Raw genomic sequence first — 17,013 nt, forward strand, 5'->3', positions numbered from 1 at the left:
GCAGAGCCAACAAAGAAGAGCTTAGAAAGGGCTCTGGGCAGAGGGAGATCCTCTCAAAGGTAAGTACTGAGACAAGGAAGCGGGACGTGGAGGTAATGGCACTATACCGCCAACCAACATAACACATTTGCCTTCTGTTGCGCCTTTATGGGACAGGGGCCCCGGGGGGAAGTGACATCACAGAGGGACAAACCAAACCAGTGGGTAGGGGGAGAAGGGACTGGGAAAGGAAGCGGGACATGGTGGAAGGAAAAGAAAGTAATACAGCTGCTGTTCCCCACCTTATATTGAGTGCCCCATAGCGCGTGTCTCCTTACGCTCACATTTCCTAATAGACCTATATAGCACCTCTTGCCTCTTTCCCCTTCTCTACCCTTTACTATGGACAACCCAATGTAAATAATTTGGCTAAAATGTTGTAACGACACATTCTGAGCTCTAACTTTGTGTATCTCATTTGTCAATGTATACTGTTTACCATTCTGTAACTTTGTAAGCTTTGCATTTCCTTGCTGCGCCCTGCTACCTTCGGGTCAGGTGCGCTCTACAAATTGAATAAACAAACAACCAAAGCCCCCTCTCCCTGGTCAGTAGAGTGCAAAACCATCAGGAGGGAAAGCATCTCTCTGGTCACTCTCATACTCGTGCTGCTGCCCTTTCTTGCACAACCTCCTGTGCTGACTTCATGCACAAACAATGGTTAAGAAAAAGCAGAGGCCCACCTCTGTCATCTGGGGATATAGCTCAGTGGTAGAGCATTTGACTGCAGATCAAGAGGTCCCCGGTTCAAATCCGGGTGTCCCCTTCTTTTTATCATTTATTATTCTAAAACTTACTTTCTCAGTTCATTAAGAATTGCCTTTCTTTTCTGTGCAAAGCTGACATCCGTGAACAGTCGCTGCTCTGAAATGTGGAACTTTAAAATACTTTCTTAAATTTTCTAAATTGAAATATCTCTACGGTTGAAAACTCGAAAGAAGAACACATCACATCCATGTTTTTGTTTTTAGCTCTGAAGTCAGTATTTACACGGAGCTCTTAACACATAACATCGCTGCAAAGGTCACTTAACCTGCTGTGCTACCTATGCAGATTTCTTCTTTAGGACTCATCACTCAAATTACAAAGAATCCAGTCTCAGATGTGGTTCTCTGATCGTGAGCACTGCACTACCAGCAGTGCCATTCATATGCATGCCTTAAAAGAGTAGCGTCAGTGCCCACAGTCTCGTTTAAGCTATACATTTGGAAACTGAAAGCACAGGTGTTCCTACTTTCCCAACTCACTGGTAGGACGCGGCGGTAGGGGGGAGGCGACACTTGTAGCACATATAATCGCCTGTGTGGTACTAGGGGATGGAGATATTCATATCTGCACGACCGGCAACTTTGTAACAGACTGTGAAGCCTTCCCGGTTCGTTCAGACTATGAATCCCTCCGCCGGGGACCGTGTGACCGCGTTAATGCAGGCCTTAGAGGCCCTTAGGACCGACATGGCCACTGCCACGACTGCCATTCACCACCGCCTTGATGCCCTCCAGAGTACACGTTTTCCCTTGCCCGGTGATGATGACGAACCCGGTCCTGCCTCTCCAGCCCAGCCTGCCCCGACTTCAGCCCCCGTTCCCACTCCAGTGTTGCTCCCGTTGACTCCCCCTCTTGCTGCTCCAGAACGCTTCCAGGGTGAACCCCGGAAATATCGCACCTTCATAAATCAGTGTAAATTACATTTCTTATGCAAACCTCAAGCTTTTCCCGACTCTGTCACTAAGGCCGCTTTCCTTCTGTCTCATTTGTCCGGGGTAGCTGCCACTTGGGCAAATCCATTGTTGGAAAACGATCACCCTGCCTTATACGATTTCGATCTGCTGGTCGCAGAAATGGCAAAGGTATTCAATACCCGTTACAAGGCCCAGGCACGGGACCTGGAATTACTTGATCTCACACAGGGTAGGCAAACATTGATAGAATATATCACCCGTTTTAACCAATTGGCCGCAGAAACTTCCTGGCCAGAGGAAAAAAAGGCGATCGTTTTCTACCGGGGCTTGTCCAATGCCATGAAAGATGCTCTGTCGGTGGTTCCTGCTCTGACTTCTGTTTTTTCGGATCTAGTTGATCTCACACTGCAGTTAGACGCCCGCAGATCCGAGCAGAAGGCAGAAGCGACATTTGCTAGTTACTCTTCCCCGGCACCTCCATCTACCAGTCCCGAACCCATGCAAATAGGCGGGATCCGCAGTCCAATAACACCGACTGAAAGGGAACGTCGGAGGACAGATAACACCTGCTTTTATTGCGGACTCAACGGGCACTATGTGAAAGAATGCCCTCGACGTCCCAGAAACAAGACTCCGTTTTTTCAGAAGGCTTGCCCATGAGAGAGGGGGCACCAGCGAGCCCTTCATTGACCCCCACTGAACCCGCCTTTGGTCCAATCAGACCCATAGTAGTGCAGGCCTTATTAAAACCAACCAGGGAGATCACACACACTGTCTATCCTGTGATCGATTCAGGGGCCACTGGCTGCTTCATGGACATCGCTTTAGCCCATAGTCTTAACTTAATCAAAAAGGAGCATCCTGAGCCCGTACAAGCAGTCAATGGCACGTCCCTGACTTCTGGCCCGATCAGACATCAAACGGCCCCTCTTGAGGTGGTAATACAAGGCACACATAAAGAGACCCTGTCATTCGATCTCATCACTACACCGCAGTTCGGTATCGTTGTAGGTATCCCCTGGTTGAGGCGACATAACCCTTTGATCAATTGGGGAACAGGACATGTATCGTTTGAGTCAGAGTTATGTCAACATTTTTGCCTGATAGAACCAGACTCCCTTGTTTCTCCTGCCACAATTCTTGGCGCCATGGCCTCCTCCCGACTCACTGATGACACAGCAGAGGCTACCACATTACATACCATAGGGGCCATCTCGGTTAGCATCCCTGTTGAATACCAAGATTTCCACATGGTTTTCGATAAGGCATCCACGGAGGGTTTGCCCCCGCATAGGGCCTACAATTGTCCTATTGATCTCATTCCAGATGCCCCCATACCAAAGGGGAGGATCTACTCGTTGTCACCTTCCGAGGAACAAGCCCTGAAGGATTACATACAGCAGGCTCTGCGTCTAGGTCATATCTGTCCCTCCTGTTCCCCAGCTGCTAGCCCCATTTTCTTTGTGCCAAAGAAGGAAGGTGATCTACGCCCGTGCGTGGACTATAGACGGTTGAATGCCATCACCATCAAAAACAGGTATCCTATTCCACTCATTTCTACGCTGTTAGATAAGTTAACGGCCGCTTCTATCTTTACCAAGTTTGGACTTGAGAGGGGCGTACAATCTGATCCGCATGCGGCGTGGGGACGAGTGGAAAACGGCCTTTTGTTCTCGACAGGGGTTGTTTGAGTACACCGTGATGCCCTTTGGGCTCTGTAACGCTCCTGCCACATTCCAACGCTTCATCAATGATGTATTATCTGACATTCTTGATGTATTCGTGGTGGTCTATTTAGATGATATCTTGATCTTCTCGTCCTCTCTGGATGACCATATCGGGCATGTAAGAGAAGTCCTCTCTCGCCTCAAAAGAAACGCCTTGTTCGCCAAACCCGAAAAGTGTTTGTTTCATTCTCAAGAAGTAGAGTTCCTGGGTTTTCACATTACACCCGGTGGGTTGACCATGAATCAGACAAAAGTGCGTGCAATCACGGAGTGGCCTACCCCCGTCAAACTCAAACAACTCCAATTGTTTCTCGGCTTTGCCAACTTTTACAGGCGATTCATCGCCGGCTTTTCTGCCATCGTTTCTCCCCTGACCGCCCTCACCAGCCCTCATGTCCCCTTCATCTGGACACCTGACCACCAAGGGGCCTTAGAGGCACTCAAGTCCAGGTTTGTTTCTGCCCCTGTGCTACAACACCCTTACCCGGAGATTCCGTTTGTTGTAGAGGCGGATGCCTCCTCTTTCGCGTTAGGTGCCATACTTTCTCAACCTTGTTCTGCTACTGGGCTTTTGCATCCTATAGCTTATCATTCACGGAAATTCTCGACAGCCGAGTCCCATTATACCGTAACAGAAAAGGAACTGTTAGCCATTAAGGATGCACTTCAAACCTGGTGTCACCATCTAATGGGGGCAAAGCATCAAACGGTGGTGTACACAGATCATAAAAACCTGCAGGATCTTGCCTCTCTGAAATGTGTGAACAGTAGGCAGGTGCGTTGGCATTTATTCTTCGCCGCATTCGATTTTGTGGTAAAGCATAGGCCAGCATTCGCTCATGGTAAAGCGGATGCACTTTCACGTTCTCCTGGGGGAGTATTGCTTTCCACATTTCCGGACACATTATTGGGAAAGGGCCATGTCATCTGCCTATGTACACCGACCCCAACCATGCTTACCACGATTAAAGATTGGACCTGCCAACACCGGCACATACTCACTGAATGGGACATTACACTTCAGGAGGGACTGCCATTCATTCAAGGGAAATTATTCCTCCCCACTAGCGATGTATGCAATCAGGCACTTGCCTGGTCTCATGATGCTGCCATCAACGGACATCCAGGGCAACAACGTACCTTGGAGTTATTACGACGTTGGTGTTGGTGGCCGTCAATGGGAAGGGATGTAGCGAACTATGTAAACACCTGTACGATCTGTGCCCAATGTAAATCACGCAGGGGACGTCCTTTGGGTTTGCTCCAACCTCTACCCATTCCCCCCAAACCATGGCACACGGTCTCTATGGACCTTATCACAGACTTACCCCGCAGACAGGGGTATGATACCATCTGGGTCATCGTTGATTCTTATACTAAAATGGCCCGTTTCATTCCCTGCACTGGCGTGCCATCAGCCCCGACCTTGGCCCGTTTGTTTTTTAGGTCTGTCTTTTGTCTTTTCGGCCTCCCACAAGTCATCATATCAGACCGTGGAGCACAATTCACGTCCTGTTTTTGGCGTTCTCTGACCAAGCTCCTGGGTATTGATGCCCGCTTCTCCTCGGCCTATCACCCGGAAAGTAATGGACAGACGGAAAGGGTGAATCAGGCTCTAGAACAGTTTTTGCGCTGCCTGACCCTTCAGTATCAAGACTCCTGGTTCGATCTGCTCCATCTCGCTGAATTTGCCTACAATAATGCATGGCACTCGGCCACCGGCTTTTCTCCTTTCTATTCCATGTATGGCCAACACCCACGCACCCTTCTACTTCCGGACTTTCCTTCTGCCACCCCTGCTGCTACTGCTTGTGCCCGCGATCTAACTGAGGTTCATGCCCAAACCATGATCCATCTCCGTGAGGCACAGACAGCTATGAAGAAGAAGGCAGACAGGAAACGAGCAGTAGCACCTGTGTATCATGTAGGGGACCGTGTTTGGTTGTCAACTCGCCATGTACACATCCCTGGCTGTCGCAAACTTCTGCCCCGCTTTGTCGGCCCCTACAGAATTGCTAAAGTCCTGAACCCTGTAGCCTTGCGCCTTGCTATTCCATCTGCTTGGCGTATACACCCGGTTTTTCATACTTCCCTCCTTAAACCATACCTTGCCCCTACCCGGGTCCATACTCCACCTGCTCCTGTTTCAGTCTCCACACCCGATGTCTTTGAGGTCAGTGCCATTTTGGGTTCCCGTCTGCACAGAGGTCGGCTCCAATACCTCGTGGACTGGTTGGGCTACGGTCCGGAGGAGCGCTCTTGGGTTCCATCTCGGGGCGTCCAGGCCCCGCTTCTTGTTGCGCGCTTCCATAAGGACCATCCCTCCTGCCCACAAGGTCATGGGCCTTTGAGGGGGGACTCTGTTACATCTTCCACGTCCTCTACCTTACGAACTCCTATGTTTCCCACAGACTCACGTTTCGACACACCCACATTACGTAGCCCCCGATGCTTACCTCTGGGGTGCGCAGACAAGGCGGCACCATTGCACTCGTCATGTCAGGGGGGTCCATGGCAGGCTTGGTGTCTATCGCCCTTCTCTCCGTTGGCAATGTAATTGGAGGTTCCCATTTGGCCGCAATCACCGTTGCTCGTGTGGACCTGATCGTCACGTGAGGAGACCAAACGCAATCGGTATCACGTGACGACCCCCACGCCTCAACGTTTCCTTGTTGAGCATCACGTGATTTTCTCCAATGGTTTAAATGCATTCAGAAACACCGAAACCTTGCTTCACAGCTGGTCTTTCTCTTGGACATTGCTACGCTTCGAATTTACCAGGAACTTTTGGTCACTCGACAGCGGTCTGCCTAAAGGATTGCTTTCTCTGAACCCTGAACTTGCCTTGATTAGCTCTGGAACTCTTGGTTTACTCGACCACGGCCTGATTAACGGATTTTCTCCACGAACCACGATTTTTGGAACCTGGGCCTATGACCTCTCACTAGGCGTTCGCCTGATCAAGCACTTCAAACTCCAGTGCTTACCATCATCATACCAGAGGTTGTGGAAACCTATCCGAACCCGAGCTCAGGTCCAATCACTCTCCTTCCTTTCCGGGTGGTCCTACAGTACACATACAGTACACATAGGTAAGAACGTTTAGTTTCTATTCCTAGATACTCTGTAAAATTGCATTTCGCCTTGTACTAATCCCTCCTTGCCTTACAGCGCTCAAAGGGTCCTTCCGGCAGTTCCTGACTCCAGACTCGACGAACTACCACACCTGTGGCCTCAAGGATTGCACAGGCAGTGTTCATATAATCGCCTGTGTGGTACTTGGGGGCGGAGGTATTCATATCTGCACGACCGGCAACTTTGTAACAAAGGGCTACCAACCTTAACCCTTTGTGCTGTGCATGGCCAGGAAGCTCATCATGTTCCAGGTGGTACGAAGAAAAACTGAGGCCTCCTGCATAAGGGCCGGTTATACCTCCAGAGAAGGGGCAGAGCCAACAAAGAAGAGCTTAGAAAGGGCTCTGGGCAGAGGGAGATCCTCTCAAAGGTAAGTACTGAGACAAGGAAGCGGGACGTGGAGGTAATGGCACTATACCGCCAACCAACATAACACATTTGCCTTCTGTTGCGCCTTTATGGGACAGGGGCCCCGGGGGGAAGTGACATCACAGAGGGACAAACCAAACCAGTGGGTAGGGGGAGAAGGGACTGGGAAAGGAAGCGGGACATGGTGGAAGGAAAAGAAAGTAATACAGCTGCTGTTCCCCACCTTATATTGAGTGCCCCATAGCGCGTGTCTCCTTACGCTCACATTTCCTAATAGACCTATATAGCACCTCTTGCCTCTTTCCCCTTCTCTACCCTTTACTATGGACAACCCAATGTAAATAATTTGGCTAAAATGTTGTAACGACACATTCTGAGCTCTAACTTTGTGTATCTCATTTGTCAATGTATACTGTTTACCATTCTGTAACTTTGTAAGCTTTGCATTTCCTTGCTGCGCCCTGCTACCTTCGGGTCAGGTGCGCTCTACAAATTGAATAAACAAACAACCAAAGCCCCCTCTCCCTGGTCAGTAGAGTGCAAAACCATCAGGAGGGAAAGCATCTCTCTGGTCACTCTCATACTCGTGCTGCTGCCCTTTCTTGCACAACCTCCTGTGCTGACTTCGTGCACAAACGATGGTTAAGAAAAAGCAGAGGCCCACCTTTGTCATCTGGGGATATAGCTCAGTGGTAGAGCATTTGACTGCAGATCAAGAGGTCCCCGGTTCAAATCCGGGTGTCCCCTTCTTTTTATCATTTATTATTCTAAAACTTACTTTCTCAGTTCATTAAGAATTGCCTTTCTTTTCTGTGCAAAGCTGACATCCGTGAACAGTCGCTGCTCTGAAATGTGGAACTTTAAAATACTTTCTTAAATTTTCTAAATTGAAATATCTCTACGGTTGAAAACTCGAAAGAAGAACACATCACATCCATGTTTTTGTTTTTAGCTCTGAAGTCAGTATTTACACGGAGCTCTTAACACATAACATCGCTGCAAAGGTCACTTAACCTGCTGTGCTACCTATGCAGATTTCTTCTTTAGGACTCATCACTCAAATTACAAAGAATCCAGTCTCAGATGTGGTTCTCTGATCGTGAGCACTGCACTACCAGCAGTGCCATTCATATGCATGCCTTAAAAGAGTAGCGTCAGTGCCCACAGTCTCGTTTAAGCTATACATTTGGAAACTGAAAGCACAGGTGTTCCTACTTTCCCAACTCACTGGTAGGACGCGGCGGTAGGTCGGAGGCGACACTTGTAGCACATATAATCGCCTGTGTGGTACTAGGGGATGGAGATATTCATATCTGCACGACCGGCAACTTTGTAACAGACTGTGAAGCCTTCCCGGTTCGTTCAGACTATGAATCCCTCCGCCGGGGACCCTGTGACCGCGTTAATGCAGGCCCTAGAGGCCCTTAGGACCGACATGGCCACTGCCACGACTGCCATTCACCACCGCCTTGATGCCCTCCAGAGTACACGTTTTCCCTTGCCCGGTGATGATGACGAACCCGGTCCTGCCTCTCCAGCCCAGCCTGCCCCGACTTCAGCCCCCGTTCCCACTCCAGTGTTGCTCCCGTTGACTCCCCCTCTTGCTGCTCCAGAACGCTTCCAGGGTGAACCCCGGAAATATCGCACCTTCATAAATCAGTGTAAATTACATTTCTTATGCAAACCTCAAGCTTTTCCCGACTCTGTCACTAAGGCCGCTTTCCTTCTGTCTCATTTGTCCGGGGTAGCTGCCACTTGGGCAAATCCATTGTTGGAAAACGATCACCCTGCCTTATACGATTTCGATCTGCTGGTCGCAGAAATGGCAAAGGTATTCAATACCCATTACAAGGCCCAGGCACGGGACCTGGAATTACTTGATCTCACACAGGGTAGGCAAACATTGATAGAATATATCACCCGTTTTAACCAATTGGCCGCAGAAACTTCCTGGCCAGAGGAAAAAAAGGTGATCGTTTTCTACCGGGGCTTGTCCAATGCCATGAAAGATGCTCTGTCGGTGGTTCCTGCTCTGACTTCTGTTTTTTCGGATCTAGTTGATCTCACACTGCAGTTAGACGCCCGCAGATCCGAGCAGAAGGCAGAAGCGACATTTGCTAGTTACTCTTCCCCGGCACCTCCATCTACCAGTCCCGAACCCATGCAAATAGGCGGGATCCGCAGTCCAATAACACCGACTGAAAGGGAACGTCGGAGGACAGATAACACCTGCTTTTATTGCGGACTCAACGGGCACTATGTGAAAGAATGCCCTCGACGTCCCAGAAACAAGACTCCGTTTTTTCAGAAGGCTCGCCCATGAGAGAGGGGGCACCAGCGAGCCCTTCATTGACCCCCACTGAACCCGCCTTTGGTCCAATCAGACCCGTAGTAGTGCAGGCCTTATTAAAACCAACCAGGGAGATCACACACACTGTCTATCCTGTGATCGATTCAGGGGCCACTGGCTGCTTCATGGACATCGCTTTAGCCCATAGTCTTAACTTAATCAAAAAGGAGCATCCTGAGCCCATACAAGCAGTCAATGGCACGTCCCTGACTTCTGGCCCGATCAGACATCAAACGGCCCCTCTTGAGGTGGTAATACAAGGCACACATAAAGAGACCCTGTCATTCGATCTCATCACTACACCGCAGTTCGGTATCGTTGTAGGTATCCCCTGGTTGAGGCGACATAACCCTTTGATCAATTGGGGAACAGGACATGTATCGTTTGAGTCAGAGTTATGTCAACATTTTTGCCTGATAGAACCAGACTCCCTTGTTTCTCCTGCCACAATTCTTGGCGCCATGGCCTCCTCCCGACTCACTGATGACACAGCAGAGGCTACCACATTACATACCGTAGGGGCCATCTCGGTTAGCATCCCTGTTGAATACCAAGATTTCCACATGGTTTTCGATAAGGCATCCACGGAGGGTTTGCCCCCGCATAGGGCCTACAATTGTCCTATTGATCTCATTCCAGATGCCCCCATACCAAAGGGGAGGATCTACTCGTTGTCACCTTCCGAGGAACAAGCCCTGAAGGATTACATACAGCAGGCTCTGCGTCTAGGTCATATCTGTCCCTCCTGTTCCCCAGCAGCTAGCCCCTTTTTCTTTGTGCCAAAGAAGGAAGGTGATCTACGCCCGTGCGTGGACTATAGACGGTTGAATGCCATCACCATCAAAAACAGGTATCCTATTCCACTCATTTCTACGCTGTTAGATAAGTTAACGGCCGCTTCTATCTTTACCAAGTTTGGACTTGAGAGGGGCGTACAATCTGATCCGCATGCGGCGTGGGGACGAGTGGAAAACGGCCTTTTGTTCTCGACAGGGGTTGTTTGAGTACACCGTGATGCCCTTTGGGCTCTGTAACGCTCCTGCCACATTCCAACGCTTCATCAATGATGTATTATCTGACATTCTTGATGTATTCGTGGTGGTCTATTTAGATGATATCTTGATCTTCTCATCCTCTCTGGATGACCATATCGGGCATGTAAGAGAAGTCCTCTCTCGCCTCAAAAGAAACGCCTTGTTCGCCAAACCCGAAAAGTGTTTGTTTCATTCTCAAGAAGTAGAGTTCCTGGGTTTTCACATTACACCCGGTGGGTTGACCATGAATCAGACAAAAGTGCGTGCAATCATGGAGTGGCCTACCCCCGTCAAACTCAAACAACTCCAATCGTTTCTCGGCTTTGCCAACTTTTACAGGCGATTCATCGCCGGCTTTTCTGCCATCGTTTCTCCCCTGACCGCCCTCACCAGCCCTCATGTCCCCTTCATCTGGACACCTGACCACCAAGGGGCCTTAGAGGCACTCAAGTCCAGGTTTGTTTCTGCCCCTGTGCTACAACACCCTTACCCGGAGATTCCGTTTGTTGTAGAGGCGGATGCCTCCTCTTTCGCGTTAGGTGCCATACTTTCTCAACCTTGTTCTGCTACTGGGCTTTTGCATCCTATAGCTTATCATTCACGGAAATTCTCGACAGCCGAGTCCCATTATACCGTAACAGAAAAGGAACTGTTAGCCATTAAGGATGCACTTCAAACCTGGCGTCACCATCTAATGGGGGCAAAGCATCAAACGGTGGTGTACACAGATCATAAAAACCTGCAGGATCTTGCCTCTCTGAAATGTGTGAACAGTAGGCAGGTGCGTTGGCATTTATTCTTCGCAGCATTCGATTTTGTGGTAAAGCATAGGCCAGCATTCGCTCATGGTAAAGCGGATGCACTTTCACGTTCTCCTGGGGGAGTATTGCTTTCCACATTTCCGGACACATTATTGGGAAAGGGCCATGTCATCTGCCTATGTACACCGACCCCAACCATGCTTACCACGATTAAAGATTGGACCTGCCAACACCGGCACATACTCACTGAATGGGACATTACACTTCAGGAGGGACTGCCATTCATTCAAGGGAAATTATTCCTCCCCACTAGCGATGTATGCAATCAGGCACTTGCCTGGTCTCATGATGCTGCCATCAACGGACATCCAGGGCAACAACGTACCTTGGAGTTATTACGACGTTGGTGTTGGTGGCCGTCAATGGGAAGGGATGTAGCGAACTATGTAAACACCTGTACGATCTGTGCCCAATGTAAATCACGCAGGGGACGTCCTTTGGGTTTGCTCCAACCTCTACCCATTCCCCCCAAACCATGGCACACGGTCTCTATGGACCTTATCACAGACTTACCCCGCAGACAGGGGTATGATACCATCTGGGTCATCGTTGATTCTTATACTAAAATGGCCCGTTTCATTCCCTGCACTGGCGTGCCATCAGCCCCGACCTTGGCCCGTTTGTTTTTTAGGTCTGTCTTTTGTCTTTTCGGCCTCCCACAAGTCATCATATCAGACCGTGGAGCACAATTCACGTCCTGTTTTTGGCGTTCTCTGACCAAGCTCCTGGGTATTGATGCCCGCTTCTCCTCGGCCTATCACCCGGAAAGTAATGGACAGACGGAAAGGGTGAATCAGGCTCTAGAACAGTTTTTGCGCTGCCTGACCCTTCAGTATCAAGACTCCTGGTTCGATCTGCTCCATCTCGCTGAATTTGCCTACAATAATGCATGGCACTCGGCCACCGGCTTTTCTCCTTTCTATTCCATGTATGGCCAACACCCACGCACCCTTCTACTTCCGGACTTTCCTTCTGCCACCCCTGCTGCTACTGCTTGTGCCCGCGATCTAACTGAGGTTCATGCCCAAACCATGATCCATCTCCGTGAGGCACAGACAGTTATGAAGAAGAAGGCAGACAGGAAACGAGCAGTAGCACCTGTGTATCATGTAGGGGACCGTGTTTGGTTGTCAACTCGCCATGTACACATCCCTGGCTGTCGCAAACTTCTGCCCCGCTTTGTCGGCCCCTACAGAATTGCTAAAGTCCTGAACCCTGTAGCCTTGCGCCTTGCTATTCCATCTGCTTGGCGTATACACCCGGTTTTTCATACTTCCCTCCTTAAACCATACCTTGCCCCTACCCGGGTCCATACTCCACCTGCTCCTGTTTCAGTCTCCACACCCGATGTCTTTGAGGTCAGTGCCATTTTGGGTTCCCGTCTGCACAGAGGTCGGCTCCAATACCTCGTGGACTGGTTGGGCTACGGTCCGGAGGAGCGCTCTTGGGTTCCATCTCGGGGCGTCCAGGCCCCGCTTCTTGTTGCGCGCTTCCATAAGGACCATCCCTCCTGCCCACAAGGTCATGGGCCTTTGAGGGGGGACTCTGTTACATCTTCCACGTCCTCTACCTTACGAACTCCTATGTTTCCCACAGACTCACGTTTCGACACACCCACATTACGTAGCCCCCGATGCTTACCTCTGGGTGCGCAGACAAGGCGGCACCATTGCACTCGTCATGTCAGGGGGGTCCATGGCAGGCTTGGTGTCTATCGCCCTTCTCTCCGTTGGCAATGTAATTGGAGGTTCCCATTTGGCCGCAATCACCGTTGCTCGTGTGGACCTGATCGTCACGTGAGGAGACCAAACGCAATCGGTATCACGTGACGACCCCCACGCCTCAACGTTTCCTTGTTGAGCATCACGTGATTTTCTCCAATGGTTTAAATGCATTCAGAAACACCGAAACCTTGCTTCACAGCTGGTCTTTCTCTTGGACATTGCTACGCTTCGAATTTACCAGGAACTTTTGGTCACTCGACAGCGGTCTGCCTAAAGGATTGCTTTCTCTGAACCCTGAACTTGCCTTGATTAGCTCTGGAACTCTTGGTTTACTCGACCACGGCCTGATTAACGGATTTTCTCCACGAACCACGATTTTTGGAACCTGGGCCTATGACCTCTCACTAGGCGTTCGCCTGATCAAGCACTTCAAACTCCAGTGCTTACCATCATCATACCAGAGGTTGTGGAAACCTATCCGAACCCGAGCTCAGGTCCAATCACTCTCCTTCCTTTCCGGGTGGTCCTACAGTACACATACAGTACACATAGGTAAGAACGTTTAGTTTCTATTCCTAGATACTCTGTAAAATTGCATTTCGCCTTGTACTAATCCCTCCTTGCCTTACAGCGCTCAAAGGGTTCTTCCGGCAGTTCCTGACTCCAGACTCGACGAACTACCACACCTGTGGCCTCAAGGATTGCACAGGCAGTGTTCATATAATCGCCTGTGTGGTACTTGGGGGCGGAGGTATTCATATCTGCACGACTGGCAACTTTGTAACAAAGGGCTACCAACCTTAACCCTTTGTGCTGTGCATGGCCAGGAAGCTCATCATGTTCCAGGTGGTACGAAGAAAAACTGAGGCCTCCTGCATAAGGGCCGGTTATACCTCCAGAGAAGGGGCAGAGCCAACAAAGAAGAGCTTAGAAAGGGCTCTGGGCAGAGGGAGATCCTCTCAAAGGTAAGTACTGAGACAAGGAAGCGGGACGTGGAGGTAATGGCACTATACCGCCAACCAACATAACACATTTGCCTTATGTTGCGCCTTTATGGGACAGGGGCCCCTGGGGGGAAGTGACATCACAGAGGGACAAACCAAACCAGTGGGTAGGGGGAGAAGGGACTGGGAAAGGAAGCGGGACATGGTGGAAGGAAAAGAAAGTAATACAGCTGCTGTTCCCCACCTTATATTGAGTGCCCCATAGCGCGTGTCTCCTTACGCTCACATTTCCTAATAGACCTATATAGCACCTCTTGCCTCTTTCCCCTTCTCTACCCTTTACTATAGACAACCCAATGTAAATAATTTGGCTAAAATGTTGTAACGACACATTCTGAGCTCTAACTTTGTGTATCTCATTTGTCAATGTATACTGTTTACCATTCTGTAACTTTGTAAGCTTTGCATTTCCTTGCTGCGCCCTGCTACCTTCGGGTCAGGTGCGCTCTACAAATTGAATAAACAAACAACCAAAGCCCCCTCTCCCTGGTCAGTAGAGTGCAAAACCATCAGGAGGGAAAGCATCTCTCTGGTCACTCTCATACTCGTGCTGCTGCCCTTTCTCGCACAATCTCCTGTGCTGACTTCGTGCACAAACAATGGTTAAGAAAAAGCAGAGGCCCACCTTTGTCATCTGGGGATATAGCTCAGTGGTAGAGCATTTGACTGCAGATCAAGAGGTCCCCGGTTCAAATCCGGGTGTCCCCTTCTTTTTATCATTTATTATTCTAAAACTTACTTTCTCAGTTCATTAAGAATTGCCTTTCTTTTCTGTGCAAAGCTGACATCCGTGAACAGTCGCTGCTCTGAAATGTGGAACTTTAAAATACTTTCTTAAATTTTCTAAATTGAAATATCTCTACGGTTGAAAACTCGAAAGAAGAACACATCACATCCATGTTTTTGTTTTTAGCTCTGAAGTCAGTATTTACACGGAGCTCTTAACACATAACATCGCTGCAAAGGTCACTTAACCTGCTGTGCTACCTATGCAGATTTCTTCTTTAGGACTCATCACTCAAATTACAAAGAATCCAGTCTCAGATGTGGTTCTCTGATCGTGAGCACTGCACTACCAGCAGTGCCATTCATATGCATGCCTTAAAAGAGTAGCGTCAGTGCCCACAGTCTCGTTTAAGCTATACATTTGGAAACTGAAAGCACAGGTGTTCCTACTTTCCCAACTCACTGGTAGGACGCGGCGGTAGGGGGGAGGCGACACTTGTAGCACATATAATCGCCTGTGTGGTACTAGGGGACGGAGATATTCATATCTGCACGACCGGCAACTTTGTAACAGACTGTGAAGCCTTCCCGGTTCGTTCAGACTATGAATCCCTCCGCCGGGGACCCTGTGACCGCGTTAATGCAGGCCCTAGAGGCCCTTAGGACCGACATGGCCACTGCCACGACTGCCATTCACCACCGCCTTGATGCCCTCCAGAGTACACGTTTTCCCTTGCCCGGTGATGATGACGAACCCGGTCCTGCCTCTCCAGCCCAGCCTGCCCCGACTTCAGCCCCCGTTCCCACTCCAGTGTTGCTCCCGTTGACTCCCCCTCTTGCTGCTCCAGAACGCTTCCAGGGTGAACCCCGGAAATATCGCACCTTCATAAATCAGTGTAAATTACATTTCTTATGCAAACCTCAAGCTTTTCCCGACTCTGTCACTAAGGCCGCTTTCCTTCTGTCTCATTTGTCCGGGGTAGCTGCCACTTGGGCAAATCCATTGTTGGAAAACGATCACCCTGCCTTATACGATTTCGATCTGCTGGTCGCAGAAATGGCAAAGGTATTCAATACCCGTTACAAGGCCCAGGCACGGGACCTGGAATTACTTGATCTCACACAGGGTAGGCAAACATTGATAGAATATATCACCCGTTTTAACCAATTGGCCGCAGAAACTTCCTGGCCAGAGGAAAAAAAGGCGATCGTTTTCTACCGGGGCTTGTCCAATGCCATGAAAGATGCTCTGTCGGTGGTTCCTGCTCTGACTTCTGTTTTTTCGGATCTAGTTGATCTCACACTGCAGTTAGACGCCCGCAGATCCGAGCAGAAGGCAGAAGCGACATTTGCTAGTTACTCTTCCCCGGCACCTCCATCTACCAGTCCCGAACCCATGCAAATAGGCGGGATCCGCAGTCCAATAACACCGACTGAAAGGGAACGTCGGAGGACAGATAACACCTGCTTTTATTGCGGACTCAACGGGCACTATGTGAAAGAATGCCCTCGACGTCCCAGAAACAAGACTCCGTTTTTTCAGAAGGCTCGCCCATGAGAGAGGGGGCACCAGCGAGCCCTTCATTGACCCCCACTGAACCCGCCTTTGGTCCAATCAGACCCATAGTAGTGCAGGCCTTATTAAAACCAACCAGGGAGATCACACACACTGTCTATCCTGTGATCGATTCAGGGGCCACTGGCTGCTTCATGGACATCGCTTTAGCCCATAGTCTTAACTTAATCAAAAAGGAGCATCCTGAGCCCGTACAAGCAGTCAATGGCACGTCCCTGACTTCTGGCCCGATCAGACATCAAACGGCCCCTCTTGAGGTGGTAATACAAGGCACACATAAAGAGACCCTGTCATTCGATCTCATCACTACACCGCAGTTCGGTATCGTTGTAGGTATCCCCTGGTTGAGGCGACATAACCCTTTGATCAATTGGGGAACAGGACATGTATCGTTTGAGTCAGAGTTATGTCAACATTTTTGCCTGATAGAACCAGACTCCCTTGTTTCTCCTGCCACAATTATTGGCGCCATGGCCTCCTCCCGACTCACTGATGACACAGCAGAGGCTACCACATTACATACCGTAGGGGCCATCTCGGTTAGCATCCCTGTTGAATACCAAGATTTCCACATGGTTTTCGATAAGGCATCCACGGAGGGTTTGCCCCCGCATAGGGCCTACAATTGTCCTATTGATCTCATTCCAGATGCCCCCATACCAAAGGGGAGGATCTACTCGTTGTCACCTTCCGAGGAACAAGCCCTGAAGGATTACATACAGCAGGCTCTGCGTCTAGGTCATATCTGTCCCTCCTGTTCCCCAGCTGCTAGCCCCATTTTCTTTGTGCCAAAGAAGGAAGGTGATCTACGCCCGTGCGTGGACTA

General features: G+C 49.7%; 3 non-coding genes across 3 annotated transcripts; all 3 read left to right on the forward strand.

The window, feature by feature from the left end:
• The first annotated feature begins 733 nt into the window (after window positions 1-733).
• Window positions 734-805, forward strand: TRNAC-GCA (transfer RNA cysteine (anticodon GCA)). The gene has a single exon. It is a non-coding gene; the product is annotated as a tRNA-Cys (tRNA).
• A 6,822-nt stretch (window positions 806-7,627) lies between these two features.
• TRNAC-GCA (transfer RNA cysteine (anticodon GCA)) lies at window positions 7,628-7,699 on the forward strand. Its single transcript has one exon. It is a non-coding gene; the product is annotated as a tRNA-Cys (tRNA).
• A 6,822-nt stretch (window positions 7,700-14,521) lies between these two features.
• TRNAC-GCA (transfer RNA cysteine (anticodon GCA)) lies at window positions 14,522-14,593 on the forward strand. The gene has a single exon. It is a non-coding gene; the product is annotated as a tRNA-Cys (tRNA).
• The last annotated feature ends 2,420 nt before the right edge of the window (window positions 14,594-17,013 follow it).

The sequence above is a fragment of the Ambystoma mexicanum genome, chromosome 1p (genome assembly GCF_040938575.1).
Source record: "Ambystoma mexicanum isolate Mex_15411 chromosome 1p, UKY_AmexF1_1, whole genome shotgun sequence".
In the NCBI taxonomy this organism is placed as follows: Eukaryota; Metazoa; Chordata; class Amphibia; order Caudata; family Ambystomatidae; genus Ambystoma; species Ambystoma mexicanum.